This window comes from Dermacentor variabilis, unplaced genomic scaffold (assembly GCF_050947875.1).
Source record: "Dermacentor variabilis isolate Ectoservices unplaced genomic scaffold, ASM5094787v1 scaffold_17, whole genome shotgun sequence".
Classification (NCBI taxonomy): Eukaryota; Metazoa; Arthropoda; class Arachnida; order Ixodida; family Ixodidae; genus Dermacentor; species Dermacentor variabilis.
The window spans coordinates 532,416-551,856 of record NW_027460335.1 but is presented as its reverse complement, the minus strand read 5'-3'; positions in this window follow the sequence as shown (position 1 = coordinate 551,856).

Here is a 19,441-nt window from a genome sequence, read left to right as displayed (position 1 = left end):
GGGGCAGGCGCGCAAAGCCTGCCAGCTTCACAGGCACGGAGAACGAAACCGGCGAAGAGTTGACTCTTGACCACGCAGAACTTTTGGCACCATGTCTTCAGTTGATAACTATGACAGGGACAGCTGCGATTCCGTCGATTTAAATACCCACACACAACGAACCCACCACCATGAGGCCCAATTCGTAATGCATGCGTTGTCGAAGAGACGGGTGCACAAACAGAGGCACACGTGGGCGCGCGTATGACGGCAGCGTGGACCGTTAGCATCCAAATTCGCATTTTTGTGCGACTGTTGCCGATAACGGTAGTGCCGGTCTTGCTTGATGCCCTGTCACACAGTGCCACGCGCAACTGCCTGCAGAAAATTTCGGAACAAGAAAGCAGTTCGCATAGTCACTGTTAGATTTCCTATAGTTTCTATGCCAAATCATAAAGTGAAAAATTTCAAGAACAGAGCGCAGATGACGTCCCATGAAGGGACAGATTCATTTACTTACATCGGCTAATACACCAACCATTCCTTCATCGTTGGCTTGAAAGATAATGTAATCCGAGCCCTCGCCTCGTGAAATAAAGTTTGAACATAGCGAAAAACGCACATTTTGCGCATGTAAGTGCTGTCGCATCGCACTGAGTGCGCTGCTGTGGGCAACTGTAAACCTTATATAAAAAACAGCGAGTGGTACTCCGTGGATAGCGCACAATTTTATACCTCATATTTATCATTTTCGTGGTCTTCTCAGGCCGACATTTCACGTTTGATAAAGCAGACATAAATGAGTATTTTGGGCACACGATCGCTCATTAAGAATACGAGTAGTTCATGCGAGGAAACTCCTGCTAACGGTCCTGACACCGTTGGCCGATGAATGAGGCGGTCGTTTACGTTGCTGTAACGATGGGGCCACTACTTTATGCAGGTTTGGGAGTACAGGCAAACAGTGCATATCGAAAGGTAAACATAGGTCAGCATGACAACAAAGATAAATAAATTTACTTACGTATTCGCTACTCCAAGTAATGGGTCGAATCCTCACGACCTTGCCGGGCACCAGCGGATACACGTTCACGCTTTAAACGAAAAGAGTCTCTTCTTTGACGCCATGCCCTGAATTCCTCATAGTCGCCCAATCGTCGTGATGCCATCATGCTCGAGCCTGAAAATAAGAGCGCATGTCGAAAGACTTTCTGTGTGCTATCATGCGTGTCATCGTGGTCGAACGAGAGCAATGTGCCATTTCTTGGTTTCCCGAAGTAATCGACGACGCGCGTAGGAAGGCAACGTCTATAAGAAACCTGCGCGTTGATCAAAGGTAACTGAAACTATGCTGGTTTTCCCAAACATTTTACTCAGGACCACTTCTGTCTAACCGGTTAGTATACTGACCATTGCTTTCTTTTTGTAAATTGTAAATTTTACATATATGCTTTGTTCTCTTCAAAAGACGGAGTTTAACTTAGGCAGGCTGTTTAATAAATCATAGCCACATGTTCTTGAGCTCCTTTGGTTTTCATAGTTTAGTAACATGCTGTCATAAGAGAGAAAACTGAAAAAGGCAAAAGTAGGGAGGATAACCAAGCACGTGCCTGGTTGGCTGCTCTACACTTGGGAAAGGGGAAAGTGGAGGGAGAGATGATAAAAATAATAAAGAGTCAGTCATTCACAGAGTCAATCGCAGAGGAACGTCCATTTTCACAAGCGCCCATGCAGTGCAGTAGCCTTCAAGAAGTGCAGAAGGGCTCTTATGGCCCTCTGCATGCAAGAATGCTTAGGCATTCACAGGTTCTTTTCCTCTGAGAGTACTCCACTATATAAAAGGCCGAGTTTCGCATGTATAGTAAGCCGTCGAGCGTCACAGCATAGGCAATGAGGTGCTCTAATGTCTCAGCGCACCCGCACAAATTGGATGCCGCACTCTTGGCCATTCCTACTAGGAATGACTATAACTTTGTGAATGCGACGCCCTACCACAGGTGACATCGGTTGTTTCGCGAAGGGAGCGTCACGGTGGCACACGACGTTGCAAATTAGGGTCGAGAGAGTGCAAGCGTGAGTTCCTGAAACCCGATGAATTCCATTGTATATTTATTTATTTATTTATTTATTCAGTACCCACAGGCGCCAAAAGGCATTACAGTGGGGCGGCGGGGGGAGGTATTACAAAACTGTTATAAACGTTCACAAAAGATTTTTTTTTTACCCGACGTGAAAAAAACAACAACAAAAGTTCAGCAGCAGTTACAGAATTGTCAAAACACGATAAGTTATACATGGGCAATTCAACCTACAGGTACAAGAAACGGGCTTGTTGAGTCACTTCAATAGGGCAAACAATACATCATTTGACACGACGTTGACGACACTGGCAGGTAACCTATTCCATTCTTGTATAGTCTTTTGAAAAAAAAAATGTATTCTTATACAGTTCTGTCTTGCATGGAATTTCTAGTACCTTTAGCACATGGCCCCTCCGTTGTGATCGGTAATGAGGCGGCATTATATATTTGTCCTTTTCTATACCAATTGTACCGTAGAATATGGAATGGGGAAGCTTCAGTCGCAGCCTTCTGCGTCGTACCTCCAAAGTATCCTATTTAAACTCTTCCTTAGAACTCTTAACGCTGAAATTAACTTGGTATCGACCTGACACGTACCGCACACCTCGATTCTGTACTCTCAAGTTTACCTATGTCGCGTGCCGTCGGAGGGTCCTACACTACACAGGCGTACTCAAGGACGGACCTTGCGTATGTTTTGTATAGCAGCTCTCGTGTAGACGTCCTGAATACTCTGGAGTTCCTACGAAGAAAACCTAACATTTTCCCTGCCTTAGCGGTTACATAGTTAACCTGTTCCTTCTATGATAAATCTTGGATGTAATTATAGGGTGAACCAAACACCAAGGTAATTGTTATTCAAGGTGTAAGAGAAATTTATAGAGTTCTTCTTCCGAGTGAATGTCATGTTGACTGTTTTGATTCGGTTTATCTGCATGCGCCACTTAGTGCACCGTTCACTAATTAGATTGAGGTCTTCCTGAATCAGACTGGCATCATCCATGCTGTTAGTCACCCGATATAAGACGCAGTCATCTGCAAACAGCCTTAGCTGCGATGTAAGACTTTCGCCAATATCGTTTATATGCAATAAAGAAAGTAAAGGCCCCAGGACGGAGCCCTGGGGCACACCGGATGTAACTTCTTGAGGGCGCGACTGAACCCCGTTTACAACCACGACCAGCCGGCGCAGGGTAAGATATTCTTTAACCCATGCGAGAACCTGCGGGTGAATTTTATATTTATGCATTTTTTCTATGAGCAAGGAATGGGGTTAACGTGTCGAAAGCCTTTCTGAAATGGAGGAAGATACATTCAACTGAAAGCCGTTTATCCAAAGCAGAAGCAATATTATTTCTGAATTCTAGCAACTGTGTAATAAAAGAAAACCCTTTACGAAATCCATGTTGGGAGGACGTAATTACATAATTAGTATTCAAATGAGCTACAATGCTCGTGAATAAAATATGCTCTAGTATTTTACCTGCGATGGATGTCAATGATATTGGACGATAGTTTGAAACGTCGCTTCTAGGGCCAGACATATGAACAGGGACCACAATGCCTGTTTTCCAGTCATCAAGCAGGGAGGCTTCGAGCAGCGACTTCTCAAAAATTTATTTCAAGTACTTAGAAAGCGGTTCAGCGCATGATTCGAACAGGAAGTTTGGTAAGTCATCGGCACCACAGGCTTTAGAAGTGTCGACCCCTCGAAGCAACGATTCGATGCCGCGCATGCTGATTACAACATCATTCATGTCACTTGTCGTTTCCAGCAGCGTTAGCTCGTCCGCAGAAGGCATTGTTGCAGGATTGAAAACGGAACAGAAGTAGGCGTTGAAGCATTCTGCTTTGTCAGTGTCATCATGAACTGTGACATCACCGGACACGAGAGGGGGAATATTTACTGCATCCTTTCCGTTCTTTTTCACGTGTCTCCAAAATTCTTTTGGTTTATCTTTTAATCGTGAGTGAATAGTTTTTGAATAACTGTCTTTAGCAGTGTGATGTGTGATGTGACGAGCAAATGACGGATGTTGTCGTGCAGCATCCGCTTTTGAGAGTAGTATAAGCACCCGCTGATGTTTTTAATGAGCCGAGCGAGCAGCTTTATCTGCGCTGTCGTTGCCGATAATTGCGCAGTGGCTCGGCAACCACTGAAATACAATGTTTTGTCCTTTCTCAACCGCATGGCCATGAGCTTGCTTTATTTGGTACAATTGTTGTTCGTGTATCCAATGAGTTTGCAAGGCTGCTTTCGAATCGCAGAAAATGGCCCTGTACACGATTTGGTGGCTGCTGGAGTACGTAAATGAAGTGCACCTTGGAGAGCGGCAAGTTCTCCGGCTGTTGATGTGGTATAGTGAAAGTGAAGCAAAGAGACGGGAGGAGGTACGATAAAATTAGGAAACAATTTGTGCAGCTACGTGTCACTCGCGTATTTTGATGTTTCCGTCAAACCACGTCGGACACCCGGTATAATGGGGGATGTCATGTAACACCAGTTTTTTGCGTTCGCGAAGCACGAAATGGAGATTGGTGGATTTGAAATCTACATGATCAACAAGGAACTATAAAAATAGTTCTCTTTATCCCAGTATTTTGATCGTCCGGTCAGGTTCAACAGTGGCAGACGTATGACTTTGCGACTGTACTAGGCCTAACCTCGACAGAACACCATTGACATCGGCAGAAACTCTGTGGGCGTCAGATGAGGACAAAATATTGTGCACTCAAAAAAGTAACATGCCTACGTGGCACACGCAGCACAATCACATTGTAAGTTCGAGGAGCGGCTCCATAGCAGCTCTATTTTCGGCACCACACACTACATGGTCCTCGCGGCGAAGTTTCTTCGCGATCGATTTAGGAGAACGATCTGAACTGTTCTCCCGGTGTCGATCGCGAGCTGCGAATTGTGCAGCGGTTTGCCCTGCTCTCTCTACCGCGGTGTTATCAGCCCGATGCTGCCTGGTTGCTGCCGAGCGTGTAGCTCTACGATTCGCTTCTTGAGCAGTCGTTCGTTCTTTGCGAGGTGGCGCCATAACGCGTACCGAAGAAGAAACACAAGTATTCAGACTACGTGGCGCACATCTCATATCCCTTGACTTGTGGCACGACGCGTTGGTGTTGATGATGATGACGATTAAGATGATTTATTGGTACGGCATTCGAAGCCGGGTGGTGACGAACAGTGGTCCTGGCCGCGCACACTTTCAAGTTCAAGAAATGGCCACAGAGGGCGAAAAAATCGACCGCGCGCCGCTGCTAATGAAACAACACAGCAGAAGTATTCAGGGGATGCTCGAGTTAGTCTCAATATCTCCCGCTAGGGGCGCCGTAATGAGCGCAAATTTTTCTTACAAACTTTGTCCTGCAATTACCGAAGCATATTTATTACATAAAATAGGCCATATAATGATCATTATTAATTAGATACTGTACGCTTCATTACCCCGCAGGGGCGTCTGCGTCAGCAGGCGTTTGGTGTGTTGCGACACCACGGACCCGAGCACACGAGGGTTGGACCCTCCCGCGTGTAGCCGTGCGCGGCTTAGCCGTGTCTGGGGAAAGGGGGATCCTGGAGGTTGAGCCGATGCTGGGTGTTTGGACCTTTAAGGCCCCCCGGCGGAGGCAACACCCCTCTTCGGCCTCGGCTTCACATAGACGGCACCCCCGGACTGACCCACCCGGGGGAAATCGGTAGTCGCCTCTTCCTGTCCTCCTCTCCAATCTTCGACTTTCTCTCCCACTTTTACATCTTTCCTGTCTTCTCTTCACTTCTTATTACTTCCTTTCTCCACGGCGGCAAGGGTTAACCTTGTGTATCTGCCCTCCCTTGGGTATAATATATTGGGTTATAGTAGCAATGTACGGCTGGCGCCTGCAGCCTTACGCGTTAAGGCCTGCAGCGTCCCCATGTTGGGCTCCGTGGTGGGTGGCCGCCATTGCTGCCGAACACAAACCAAAATACCATGGGAACACCCGCATTTCCCCGCCTACTTGATCGTCACCCTCAGAAGAGGGGACGCACTGAAGAATTCAGCACATGTTTGACCCGCACTAAAGAGAACTACCCTAAATATCATGTTGTACATAGTGAGAATGCTGCAAAACAGGCCAGACTCATTTCACCATTCATAGTTTCAAAATCTTTGACCGAAGCCTTAGGGTCAGGTTACAAGGTGACGAAAATGGCAAGTGGAGATCTTCTTCTTGAGATCCCACAGAAAAATCAATACGAAAAGCTAGACAGACTGGTGACCTTTGGCAACATTCCAGTTTCTGTTACGCCACACCGATCAATGAACAGCTCACGCGGAGTCGTCTCAGAGGCAGACCTTCAGGATTTGACAGAAGCTGAACTGCTGGAAGGATGGAAAGATCAAAATGTGACCGATGTAAAGCGTATTATAATTAGACGGAACAATAAGGAAATCCCCACAAAGCATCTTATCCTAACATTTGCATCCAGCGTACTGCCAGAAACGATTGAAACAGGATACATCAGATTAAACGTTCGACCATATATCCCCAACCCTAGAAGGTGTTTCAAATGTCAGAGGTTCGGCCATGGCTCACAGAGCTGCCGTGGTCAGACAACTAGTGCAAAGTGTGGAGTGCAGGGCCACCCCTCCGAGAACTGCAGTGGCACACCTCACTGTGTGAACTGCAGTGGCGACCATCCAGCTTACTCACGCTCCTGTCCGAACTGGAAGAAAGAAAAAGATATAATCACCCTTAAAGTCAAGGAAAATATTTCGTTTAAGGAAGCCCGTAAACGGTGCTCACCTTTCCACAGCACACCTTATGCTGATGCGGCGCGTCGGGGGGCAGCGTCGCAGCGGCCATTGCCAAGTACCCAGCCCGCGTACAGCGAGCAGGTACCTTTGGCTCCTGCCCCCAGGGTGGAAGTAGGTAAGCCTACTCCATCCAACCAGCAACCAGGCCAGGCTACCCTTGGGTTGCCGGCCCCACAAGAGTTATCTGCGGAAACCTGCGCGCACGCAGCGATCCCGCAGGACCGATAGCGGCCACGAAGGTAGGCGCCGCTGAGGCTGCCTCGACCTCCCCGGCCCCTCCCAGCGCTGGCAACAGCCGGCGCAGCCAAATCCCACAGGGAGCCCCATCGACCTCAGGGCTGGTGGGCGCAGGGGTCTTGCCTTCCGAGGTGAGACTCTCACGAAAAACTTCTCGCTCGCAAGAGCGCGTGTCCGGCGCCTCACAAGAGGCAATGGACACTACACCTATTCTCAAGGCGCACCAAGCGCCTAAGGAGCGGCGAGGTTCCCTCGAGCGCTCCAGAAAAAACAAAACCCCGGTTACAGGGCCTCGAAAGAGCTCTGTAACCTAAGGCATCACCTCCCTTTCCGTAGACACAGTACTTATTTAAAATAAATATGGATACACAAATTATCCAATGGAACGTCAGAGGTCTTCTTAGAAACCTGGATGACGTACAAGAACTCATACACAAACACAATCCAAAAGTGCTGTGTTTACAGGAAACACACCTAAAATCAAAACACACAAACTTTCTCCGACAGTATATAACTTTTCGCAAAGATCGCGATGATGCTATCGCATCATCGGGAGGTGTAGCTATAGTTATCCACAAAAGCATTGCGTGTCAACATTTACAGCTCCAAACGCCTCTTGAAGCAGTGGCAGTTCGAGCTGTCCTCCTAAACAAACTCATCACCATTAGCTCGCTTTACGTACCCCCACACTACAAATTAAACAAACATGAATTCCAGTCATTTATAGACGAATTGCCAGAACCTTATGTTGTTCTTGGCGATCTCAATGCGCACAGCTCCCTGTGGGGTGACTGTCGTATAGATGCGCGAGGTCGTCTTGTCGAGCAGTTCCTTTTTTCTTCTGGTGCGTGCCTTTTGAATAAGAAGAAACCCACTTATTACTGTCTTGCAAATAATACCTTTTCTTCAATTGATCTCAGCATAGTTTTCCCGTCTATACTGCCTGAACTGGAGTGGGAAGTTGCGGACAATCCTTACGGAAGCGACCACTTCCCCATACTATTAAGAACACTTAAAGAAAACGAATATCTACCACAGGCTCCTAGGTGGCAGGTCGACACAGCCGACTGGGAGAAATTCCGAACCATAACTAGCATATCATGAGATGACATGTCTTCGTTACAAATTGATGCTGCTGTGGATTACCTTACAGCTTTTATTATAGATGCCGCATCTAAATGCATACGTGAAGTAAGTGGCTCGGCGTGCAGGCGGCATGTCCCGTGCTGGAACGATGAATGTAGAGTCGCACGTAGGAATCAAAACAAAGCGTGGGGGTTGCTACGCGCTTCGCCCACTGCAGAGAATCTCGTTAACTTTAAGAAAGTTAAGTCTCAAGGCAGGAGAACCCGCCGACAGGCCAGAAGAGAGAGCTGGCAAAAGTTTTTATCGAACATCAACTCGTTTACAGATGAGGCGAAAGTCTGGAACCGCGTAAATAGAATTAGAGGGACACAGACATATTCACTCCCTCTGGTAAACACACAGGGTGATACGCTGCAACATCAGGCAGACTCACTTGGGGAGCATTTTGAGAGTGTGTCAAGTTCAAAACATTATTCGAAATCCTTCCTGAAATATAAGCAAATAGAAGAATGTAAGCCACTCAAAAGAAAATGTCCACAGAGTGAATCCTACAACTGCCCATTCAGTATTGCTGAGTTGAAAGCTGCCTTGAGCTCATGCAAGAGCTCTGCACCCGGATCTGACAGAATCATGTATGAAATGCTCAAAAACTTACACGATGACACGCAAGTTACACTACTCACACTTTTCAACACCATCTGGGATGCAGGGTACCTTCCAACCGCATGGAAGGAAGCTATTGTGGTCCCTGTTTTGAAACAAGGTAAAGACCCTTCCTCAGTGGCAAGTTACCGCCCGATAGCCCTCACAAGTTGCCTTTGTAAGGTATTTGAAAAAAATGATTAATTGGCGACTGATCCATTTCCTTGAAATGAGCAAAATGCTTGATCCTTATCAATGCGGCTTTCGAGAAGGGCGGTCCACAACCGATCATCTCGTACGTGTTGAAGCAAATATTCGGGAGGCATTCATACATAAACAGTTCTTCCTATCGATATTTCTCGATATGGAAAAGGCCTATGACACAACGTGGCGTTACGGAATCTTAAGAGACCTGTCATAAATGGGCATCCACGGTAATATGCTTAACATAATGGACAGCTATCTGTCAAATCGTCCGTTCCGGGTAAAAGTAGGCAATGCACTCTCACGTCCTTTTACGCAAGAAACGGGTGTACCCCAAGGAGGCGTGCTCAGCTGCGCGCTCTTCATCGTGAAGATGAACACGCTTCGCGCTTCATTACCTCAGGCCATCTTTTACTCTGTCTACGTGGACGACATTCAGATAGCTTTCAAATCCTGTAACCTCGCAGTGTGCGAGAGACAGGTACAGCATGGCCTGAACAATGTCTCAATGTGGGCAGACAGGAATGGCTTTGAGATCAATCCTAACAAAAGCACTTGCGTTCTTTTTACAAGAAAGAGAGGAATGATCCCAGACCCTTGCTTAGAACTGGGTGGACAACAAATACCTGTAAACAAAGAACACAAATTTCTAGGTGTCATACTTGACTACAGACTCACTTTCGTCCCCCACATTAAACATCTTAAAGAAAAATGTCTAAAAACGATGAACATAATGAAACTCCTATCCCAGAGTACATGGGGTAGTGACAGGATGTCTTTATTGAAACTCTATAAAAGCCTCATTCGTTCACGCCTAGACTATGGTGCCGTGATTTATCACTCTGCCGCCCCGAGCGCGCTAAAGATGCTAGACCCTGTTCACCATCTGGGTATCCGTTTAGCCACAGGAGCTTTCAGAACGAGTCCCGTACAAAGCTTATATGCAGAATCGAATGAGTGGTCACTTCATATCCAGAGAACATACATCAGCCAAACATATTTTTTGAAAGTCCACTCTAATCCTGAACATCCCTGTTTTAAGACCATTAACGACATGACATATGCTACACTGTTTCGTAATCGTCCTTCCGTAAGACAGCCTTTCTCGCTGCGTGTGAGGGAGCTTAGTCATGAAATGCATGTTCCACTTCTCGAACTTCGCCTAATGCATCCAGCCAAGCTGCTACCTCCTTGGGAGTGGCAGTTGATACAATGCGATACATCTTTCATGGAAGTTACAAAAAACGCCCCAGAGATTGCAATCCAAATGCATTTCCGGGAACTCCAGCACAAATACTCCTGTACGGAGTTCTACACAGACGCATCGAAGTCACACGACGGGGTGTCCTATGCAGCCGTCGGTTCATCCTTCTCGGAATCCGACGTACTGCATCCGGAAACTAGTATCTTTACGGCTGAAGCCTACGCAATATTGTCGACCGTGAAGCATATAAGGAAAACAAAACTCAGAAAATCAGTTATTTTTACGGACTCCCTAAGTGTTGTGAAGGCTTTGATATCGTTCTGTAAGCGCAAAAATCCTGTTTTAATTGAACTCTATTCCGTGTATGTAAAGCATATGTATCTAACCAGCATGTGATTATATGCTGGGTGCCTGGCCATAGGGGCATCCAGGGTAACGTTCTAGTGGACCAGATGGCCACATCAATTTCATTACATGCAGTTAGTCCTACTGCTTCGGTCCCTGTCAAAGACCTGAAGCCTTTCTTAAGAAGGAAACTACGAAACCACTGGCAACGCATGTGGGACGAAGAAATAAATAATAAGCTCCACGTGATAAAGCCACAGTTAGGATTCTGGCCTTCCGTAACAAAATCACGCCGGACAGATGTCCTATTCTGTCGTATAAGAATAGGACACACATTCGGCACACATAACTATTTACTCACCGGAAACGAGCCTCCAACCTGCGGTAGATGCGGGGAGAGGCTCACCGTCCTCCACGTCCTTCTGGAGTGTCGGAAAGCCGAATATGAAAGAAAGAAACATTTTCCCATAGCATACCAGCAGCAGATCCCCCTTCATCCAGTAATGTTACTCGGCCCAGAACCGCTATTTGACACCGTCGCAGTTCTAAGTTATCTGAAAGATGTTGTGTTTCATGTTTTTAGCCCCACATGTTCGCAGCGTCTCCTCTCTTCAGAGGATGGCGCTATGATAATTATTTTAGAGCGCAGCTCTTTGGCGTCCGTTCCTGGGTTTCGCGTCGTCGTCGTCGTCGGCGTCGTCGTCGGCCTCGTAACCAGCTCCGCCCCCCTTTCATCCCCCCAGCGCTAGCAGCGACCGACTGATACCGCTGGATGCCGCTGACGCCGCTAGAGAGTCAAGATAACGTGACTGCATAGAACACCGTCGCCGCCATGCAGAAAGAGGAGGAAAGGGTCCCCCCCCCCCTGTTCTTGTGTGGCGGATAGCTGGGGTTGACTCACTATCGCCGTCAGCGGCATCAGTCAGTCGCTGCTATCTCTTCCCTCCTCCCTTTATCGTGTTGTCCGCTTGCTGCGCGCGCTTCTGCCCCCATCGTTTGCCGCTGGGTGTACACGCCGCCCCCCTCCGCTTCCGCTTACTGCTGGTTGCTCTCGACGGCGGCGATGAGCCTCCGCTTCGGCGGCGCGAACTGCAGGGTCTTCTCGGCGGCGGCGATGAGCTTCTGCTTCAGCCTCGCTTACTGCTGGTTGCTCTCGACGGCGGCGATGAGCCTCCGCTTCGGCGGCGCGAACGGCAGGGTCTTCTCGGCGGCGGCGCTTAGCCTCTGCTTCCCCCACGGCTGTGACAACCTCGCGAGGCACTTGTATAGATCTCGTCTTTGAGAATCAAGCATTGGTGTACCAAGTCGAACATATATCAGTCTATTTCTCCGACCACAAAGCTTCCTTCATGACTGTCAAGAACTGTTAGTGGAGTCTTTGTTAAAGGAATACGTGTGAAAAATAAAAAAAAAATTATGTGATAGCGCATACATGTGTTGCTCGATTTCTTTGCCTCAATCTATCCAAAAGGTGAAACAGCTTATTTTCTGCGCTCAAATTTCGCATTAGGAAGTAACGTAATCGTCGGTAATTTTTTTTATCTGCGAACGTCCATTTTCCGACAGCGTCGATAATGATGGATGGATGCTTCCACCGTGTTATCAAAATGCGCACAGGCTCAACAGACTGGAACAATACTTTCAGTTGTCTCTGGGCACGTACGGTGCTTGAAAAATAATTTAGAAATGTTATTTCGAACTTTCATACAAGGAAAAGGCAATAAAAAGTGGTGCAGGCAGCTGAGCACACGCTGAATGTGGACGTTGTTGCTCTTGCAAAACTCTTCGTCAGAGAAAATTTTACAATAGTAAATTTTTCATATCAAAGATATGTGATTCAGTATTGGAGATCCGTATGAAAGAATTGAAGGAAAAAAGCGAATGCAGGCAAGTTCATAACAAAGAGGAAAAGAACGCGTTACGAAGCGCACTTGCCTAATCACACTCTCTCTATCATCATTTCTAGGAGAGGCAAGCAGGTTCAAGTACACGAGACACTGCAACGTGCTGACAGTGAAAAAGAGGCAATGCTTGTACACGTCTTTGCCGTATTTAGTTTTCTGGTTCCTGTAAGTACAGCGCCTATTACGCAAGCTATCGCAACGTTTTATAAAATGTGGGAAAACAAAGCGATTGCGAAATGATAAGAACGAGCGAATGCACAACCAAACAAGAAATTAGCAGAAAATGAAAAGATGCATGCAATGATTGCTAAATTAAAATTGCTGTCCTAGATTGGGACTCCTTCTTTATCGGACGGAATCATTCATGAAGCAGATCAATTATTCAACGAGCGCGCGCTGTACGTGAGGCCCATATGCGTCCGTTTCAACATTCATCGCGCAGAAGGTATTTGTATCCCAGTGCCATAGCGACATATGCGAAAAGTCCCTTAAGAGAAATTACTGCCTGTCGTGCGCCACACCGCAAGCAAGCAAATACTGTAATTGTTATACCATACTACGAAAACAAGGCATCATGGCTTTTGCACGTTTGTGTGGGGCGTATAGCAATAACCGCGTAAGGAACTGTCACCATGTGAAAAGCCCGCGGTTCATCAAACAATGTGTTTTGATTGTGCGATACCGAGATGGTCGAAGTGATAGCCGAGCACCGTGTGTTTGTAGCAAATCTAAAAACCGCACAGGTGGTCGAAATTAACCCGGGTGCCTAGCTACAGCGTGCCTCCAATTCGTATTGTGGTTAGCGCATGAGCAGCCCCATGATTTAATTTCGAAGTACTGGATAACAATATAGCGAAGGTTTGGTTAGGTCACGTTATTCGCTAATAGGTTTCACTGGCTAATATTTTTGAAGTACTGTGCGCCGTAGAAATTGCTATCAGCTTCCACATATTTATTTCTCGTGCATGCATTGCCTTATCAATGATATTTCGTGTGTTTGGTTTGAATATGTTATACAGGCTATGTGGCTGTTGCAGGTTTTGCGATAACATGTGCGCTTGAGCGTTTCCGGGCGCCTGTTCGTTTAATCCTTTTCCTCTGTGTGTGTGCAGGCTATCGCCATTTTCGCGAACAGATTATTTACAACATTTTTAACCTTTCTCCCCACAATGTGGTACATTGGGCTTCACCACGTGGTTAGAAAATGACTCCTTCTAAACACCACACGTGGTTAACGACACAGGCACAGTGGGTGCGTTGACACCGTCTTTACGCACATTCGTTTCCTGTCAAGTCTTCGAAGTGGTGTTAAGATGAAGCTGCTCTTCACAAAATCCTTTGTGTCACCGGAAGGGGCAAGGCAAAGAGAAATACATTTCAAGCGTCCTGGAATTTCTGTGTTAACAGCGTCGCCTGACAGCTAAAGTGGAGGCTTGGTTGGAGCATGAAGCTACCAACCAAGCCCCCACTGTGACTACGCTTTTCGCAAAGAGCCGCAGTTTTCACCTTCCTTATCACATTCTCGTACTACCCCTCTCATTTCAACTCCCTCGCACCAGATTAGGCATGCCTATTTCGTGGTATACAAAGACAGCTTCCAGGAATGCGAGCTTAGAGCCACTGCTGCGTTTTCGAGCACACAGATGTCCGCAATTATCTTGCCATTCCAGTTCTGATGGCATGTGTGTGGGGGTCTACTCAAGGAAGGGAGATATTTACGCTTCAACGAAGCTCTCAAGGGAAAACGTGGTTTCTGGAAACTCATGGGGCAAAATCTTGCACCTCGCACGAAAAATAACTTGCACACGGGCTGTTAGAAACACTTGTTTTGCCACCTTATAGCGATACCCGCAGTTTTCGAAGTTTCGAAAATCATGCAGTCTTCAATAGCGTGTTCTATAGTAGTGCGAATTTCCCTACATCAGTTATCTTTTTGAATAGCACATGCCTCTAGGCCCTTGTGGTTCAAGGGCTCTGGCGAGGCAGCAGTGCTCCAAGTAATTTTACCATCTTATATATTTTATAATTTGCATCATCCTTCTACGATGGATTTTAATGTTCATAGTACTCGTCATTAATCATCGCCATAATTTTATAGCACATAGATTTTACGCACTTTACAGCGACTATTTTTAGGCCACTTTACAGCCAAGCCACGTCTCCATAATACATCGTCAACATCACCACTTGTCATGGCGCTCTTTGGCCACACCTGGCCCTTGCGCCATTAAACACCACAAATCATCATCAACTGTACGTTTCATTAGTAAGTTTCCTGTTTTTGTTATTATAAACGCAAATAGCGTTCAGCATCATCGATCTTACACGGGACCTCTGGCCTGGATTTAAAACTTTTACCGGTATTTTCGAGTGCATGGCGGCACGGATTCATTCGTTCGTGCACTTAGACTGGTTGCTTTTTTCTTGCTAAAACTAGTTTATTGCGCTTCGATGTCTGCCGTTATTTATCTTGTGGTGAAGGGACATGTTTGCAAGCGGACATGTAAGCCCGAAAGCTACGTTTCGGTCGTTAGCCATGCATCTGCATTGAAACGGGAACCGTATTCTGCGACTGAGGACAGCAGTACCGCTGAGTCCTTTAATATCGCTGCCTGAATCCTTATGTAATATTGCTCTCGTTAACTTACAGGGGGAGACAAGTCAATGAACCAGATGCTGCAATACATATGGGCCGTCAGGACCCTCTGTTGCTGTTTCCGAAATAAGTTTTTAGTTGCGAATTCACGAAAGAAAGCGATATCGGAACGCGTGTCACATTTTTTATCTCGTTGTAGCCGTAGCCATGGGTGACAGAGTAGCCTTATCAATGTACTTATTTTCGACTCCACCTGCAAGTTCTTTCGTCCACAGAACCGAAGAACCCTTTGATAAAATGAAGCTAAAGTACTGAATTTAATCTAAACTGTATCTATCTATTTAATCTAACTGTATTTAATTTAAACTGTATCAAACAGTTTCACGCATGATAATTCACCCATATTTCGTACCTGTTGGCTCCAAGTCTTCTTGCTGTGCAGTTTGGTTTACCTGAGGACATTGACTTTTGTTGTAAAGCGGTGCAACACATTCATGCAGAAAAAGAATGCATCATTTCTAATAGCTTCATGTCTTTCATGCATTTGCTTGTGAAACCATCAGTGTGATCTCTTCTAATGCATAAATGAGGGCACAAATGTTCTCATTTGTGATCTTAATAATACTTCAGTTGTTGACATGCATTGCAGTTAGGCAGACATAAATTTTATGGAGAGTAGCAATATTTATTTACCATGCTGCTAAGCACCCTAGAACAAACAGTGTACATTTGCATGTGCTCTGTAGTCACAAACCATTACAATGTATATGTAACACCTTTCCGCATTTCATATTGCGAAATTGTGCTTATTCAATTTCTGATGCAGCCAAAATTTCTGTTCCAGACATGCAGTAATGAGGACGGCACCAGTATAAAGCAACAAACTCCACGCACTATAGAGAAGTTGCTGCCTGTTACAACAAGGTCATTGTGTGGACGTTGGCTGCTACCACAAGGTAAAAAAAACCTGGTTCCGATATAAATAAGCTTGATATATGCTGTATTGACTTGCTAGTCTTTAGATACATGTTATTTGTTTGTAGCAGAGGATATGAACGTTTGTTCGTATCTACAGTTCAGTATAATTGGTTCGAACATAAGAGAAAACACTACACGACTTTGGATAATCTCTGCTGTATCTCATGTGCCGCTGTTCTGCCCCAACAGAGTCGGTGCCAAGCACATCTTGGTCATCACGGGAGCGTCCATCTACACAAACAGGAAGGGGCTGAAGCCCAATTCACAAGGCTTTACACCACGAGCAAAGAAGTCGTTCTAGAAGTATTTGGATGAGATATCAAGTCTACAGACGACTGTGTCAAGAGTGAAAAGAGCCTCTGCCATCACTCCACCGGCATAGATATTGGCCGAGTCATCCAGGTACCTCAGCAACAAAAATTGTGTGTCTTCAGATGTACCTGCAACCTCTGAACAAGCACAGACGACGCTGGCCCAAAGAGTTCCGTCAGCTTGCCCTTCCTTAATGAGCTTCCTGGCCTCGTCAAATACCATTAGTGCCAAGTATAATTTTTTTCCAATGAATGCAAGCTTTTTCATTCCACATTCTTGTTAAAGATCATTCCTCTTCCTCAACCAAACATTAAAGGTCAACCACTTCTTTGCTCATACTTAATATGTCACTGTCTAGTAGCATAACATATGTGTAGCAGTATCTTCTATTGTACGTTGCCATGTGCATTTCCTCTCCTGAAATAGCTGATGCGGCATTGGCGTGTGTCTTGCATTAACATTTGCAGTGTGTGCTACGTAGCACTAAACTTTTCTTGATGTTTTTGGCTTTCAGTGCTTGCAAGGTAGAGTGGCTTCTTTCTTGAATGCAAGCTTTCTCATTCCTATATTTAATTCCTAGTCTCGTTCAGAATTGCTATTCTTGCTCGACAGCCAGTGTTTTTGCACAAGCTACATTGAAGTGATATATTGCGGAATGTTGTTTCACTGCCGTCTGATTTGGTACTCGTAACACATTGCCGTGTTACATTGCTCGTATGTGGGAGCCTGGTCAGTTGCATTGGGAAACAGTCTCTTGAGGTAAACACCTACTCCTGCTGTCAGCGCAGCGACATAGACTCCGAATTTACACACACCGTGATTGGTGCTCCCCATTCCGTCCTTTCCTGCTGCTGCGGTGTGCAAATTTTGCTTGTGGCCTTCCTCGGCCATGATTTGACGTCAACGGAGACTATCATACGTGACTACATGGTCCGAAGTGTATGAAGTTGATATCCACAGGGTTGGAAAGGCTTGCAAAAGTGGCTGCAAAATGGTGTTGCCCACAAAACCGACCATGCCCATATTTGGAGAATGTGAGGCACCAAGTGCCAGTTACACATTAGCAGCACGCGAAAGAACAAAAAGAAACGCGCAGGTCGGAAAGGAGATAACGCTAAAATGCCGGGTAGTCCATGTCGCTTTGCTGGCGGCGTAGCAGAGTCCTGCGTCACATGATTGCTTCGCAATGCAAGTTACGGCGACTGTCGATGCAAACAGGAGGTGCACTGTCCAATTTGCTTGCGCTGCTGATTGTCGCTCGTTACCAGACCGCCATGTGCGACGACTTATGTGCGACGACTCTCAGTGTATCTCGAGATGCAAATTTTATTTCTGCTCTTATACGTGATGGTGCACTGCTTTTCTTCTGCCAATAAAGTCGCACGTCCTGTTCACTCACTTGTGGGTTGTTTGTATGGGCATCAGTAGAGGCTCTTTGGTCTCCTGGCAATTAGAACGCACCAGCTACGCGGCAGCCTAGGCAATGAGGCATGCCGCATAGGCAGCAGGGCGAGCACGGCGCGTACCAGCGCATGCGACCGGCGGAAAACGGCCATATTGGATTTTGCTCTGAAAAAAAAAAACACTTCCGCTTCCTTAGAGTTACTGTATGTGCTACCGCAGGTAGAAGAGTTGCGCGTCTGTTTTATCACGCCGCTAGCGCCCCTATTGGCAGAGCGTCATCACGTGGTAGTCAAGCAACCGTGCATTGCGGAGAAGCAGATGCCCGGGCCAATTTTTGTATTTCCCGACGCCGCCGCTGCAGCGAACTGGATTGACACAAGTTATCGCCAGTCAAATTCAAAGCGAATCCGGCCGATCTTGGCGTTCGCTGTTCGCGTGCGCACTAGCTGCAAAGAAACAACACAGCGTGCGCAGCGCATCTCACAGTTGGTTCATCGCAGTGTCCGCGCAGTCCCATCGGAATGATATAATGACCGGGTGTTCTGCTCCCGTCTGCACGAATCGCTCTGAAAGCGAAAAAGCTTTTTATTCGATCCCATTTGAACCCATGCACCACACTGCTTTCACAGAACTGTCATAAAAAATCCAGCTCACATTTTCAGGATAATGCACTGCTTTGGTTGCTGTTTCTGAACATAAAAAGGTTACACAACTAAGTAAAGATATTTCATCTACTACTGCTTATGTGAAGCAGGATGCAAGAGGAATTAATGTCGTTATTTACCATACGGTAAGGGCCTTTACTGTGTTTTGCATTATTACTCATATTGTAGACGCAATCCTGTGAGAGGAAAACTTTCACTACACTCCCACAGAAGGTTACTTTTCGAATCCCTGCAGTGAAAAGGCACATAATGAAGTGGCACTTGAAGGTGCGGCTCATGTCCAGTGCCTGCTTGTACGTGGGTACGTTTCTACAGCAAATTTAATGGGGTACCAGAGTCGAAATACTAATGGTTGGTCATTTATTCACCAGTAATATTTAAGACTGCCTACACGTTGAGAGCTTTGGCACATAAGCAGGTATGCCTATTGCAAAACCCAGTATCCAGTGTCCAGTTCAGCGCCAGATTATGGGCCCAGTGCCGCGCGCTGGATGCTGGGGTGCTAGGCAGGCGCGGCGTACTGGGAGGCACTCGGTACTGGTGCGAAAAACAGCTCTAGCGCGTTAAATACGCGGTGCCTGGACGCCGTATATATATTTTCTGAGAACAGAAAGAGAGAGCATTTTGGCGCAATAAAAACAAAAAGCTCCGACCAGGATTCGAACGTCGGACCTTCAAATCCCAAGCCCGGTACTTAACCACTACGCCACGCCAGAAGCCGAGCATCGGCGCATGATTTTCTACGTCAAGGACCAAGAAGCAGTTTTAGTTTCACAGAGAGAAGTCTCGCTCAGTCATGGTAGATGCGCTATCGCCCAGCAACTAAAGCTCACGCCTGTACCACAAAGAAAATTTAGCTGTCCATATTCAGTAGCTTGCTCGGAAGTGCCACAACACCGATTTTCACTTGCGATTGACATTTTAACTTCGAAAAAAGTCCTAAATGAACCACTGACCCGGGACGCTGTATGGGCTGTTACTACCGATTTGGATAGCCGTTTG